The sequence below is a fragment of the Chiloscyllium punctatum genome, chromosome 31 (assembly GCF_047496795.1).
Source record: "Chiloscyllium punctatum isolate Juve2018m chromosome 31, sChiPun1.3, whole genome shotgun sequence".
Lineage (NCBI taxonomy): Eukaryota > Metazoa > Chordata > Chondrichthyes > Orectolobiformes > Hemiscylliidae > Chiloscyllium > Chiloscyllium punctatum.
This window is the reverse complement of record NC_092769.1, coordinates 71,070,242-71,071,997: the sequence shown is the minus strand read 5'-3', so window position 1 is coordinate 71,071,997 and position 1,756 is coordinate 71,070,242.

Here is a 1,756-nt window from a genome sequence, read left to right as displayed (position 1 = left end):
AAAGCCAGTTGCCCAACCTCAAAATGGCGGTGCCTGCCAGGGTTTGTGGTTGAAGTAGTGACGGTCAGTCACACCAGGAAATGGACCCACGCTCTGCCCCTTCTTTATTGCTCCCTCACGGGGCACGGGCATCGTTGGCTGGGTTAGCATTTATTGCACGTCTTCTGTTGTCCCTCAAGAGGATGGCGGGAGAGTCCGTGCGGCGTAGGAAGTGGGAATTCCAGGATTCTGACCCAGCGACACTGGAGGAACGGCCAATATATTCCCAAGTCAGGATGGGGAGTGGTGAGAACTTGCGGGGGGGGGGGGTGTGGTGTTCCCATGTATCTACTGCCCCTTGTCCTTCTAAGATGGTGGTGGGTTTGGAAGGTGCTGCCTGAGGAGCCTCGGGGAGTTGCTGCAGTGCGTCTTGTAGATGGTACACACTGCTGCGACTGAGGGTCGGGGGTTGGGTTGGAGGGGACGTAGGGTCAATCGAGCAGGGGGTTGCTTTGTTCCGGATGGTGTCGAGCTTCTCAAGTGTTGTTGGAGCTGCCCCCCCCCCCCCCCCCCCATCCAGGGGCAAGTGGGCAGTATTCCCTCACCCTCCTGCCTCATGCCTCTCGCAAACAATTGGGGGAAATCAGGAGCTGAGTTGGCAGGATTCCCAGCCTCCCCTGCAGGAACACACAGCCGCGGTGGTTAAAGCCTCCTGCCCTCTCCTGAACCTGAGTTTATCTGGACACAGTGACACTCCACCACTAAGGCTGATCCCACGCTCGACTGAGCTCCTGTAATGTGGGCGATTGATATTGGCAGCAGTTCTGTGTTCCAACTCTATTACTAACGTGACAATCGGGAACTGCCTGCTGGGTGGAAGAGAGGGAGAGATAGACAGATAGATAGAGACAGACAGATGCAAAGAAGGAGAAGGGGGGAAAGGGCTATGTCCCGTGTCGTCTGAGGAGCATTGTCTGTGCTGGGTGAGATCCATTCGAACTTTGAATGACTTGCAGTTGCTGGTGGGAAGATATAGAGAGAGGGGAAAGGACTATATTATGTGGTATTTGAGAAAGCATTGAGAGAGACCCATTTGGACTTTGAGTGAGCTACAACAGCCTGTCAAACCCGTGGAGCCGGGGTTGGGGGGGAGGTGAAGAGGGTTACATTCTGCAACGTTTGAGAGTGCGCTGTCTGGGCTAAGTGTGGTCCGTTTGGAGTGATCTCCAATTAACTGCCAGCTCGTGGAGAGAGAGAGACAGAGAGACAGAGAGAGGGGGAAAGGGTTATATTCGGAGGCGTTTGAGGGAGTACAGTGTGGGCTGTGTCAGACGGTCTGTGTTCAGAGGACCTTCCGTTTCTGACAAGGGAGACGGTCTGACCCAAGGGAGTGGGGAGGTGGGTTTACTCTCAGGGGGTTTGGGGGGGGGGGGGGGGAGGGGAAGGTGAGAGGATGCTAGGAGCTGGGGGTGAGAGAGGAAGGGGGTGAGAGGGGGGAGGGGGTGAGAGGGGGAGGGGGTGAGAGGGGGAGGGGGAGAGAGGGGGACGGGGTGAGAGAGGGAGGGGTTGAGAGGGGGAGGGGGAGAGAGGGGGAGGAGGTGAGAGGGGGAGGGGGTGAGGGGAAGGGGAGAGAGGGGGAGGGGGTGAGAGGGGAGAGAGGGGGAGGGGGTGAGAGGGGAGAGAGGGGGAGGGGGTGAGAGGAGAAGGGGAGAGGGGGAAGGGGTGAGAGGGGGACGGGGGTGAGAGAGGGAGGGGTTGAGAGGGGGAGGGGAAGGGG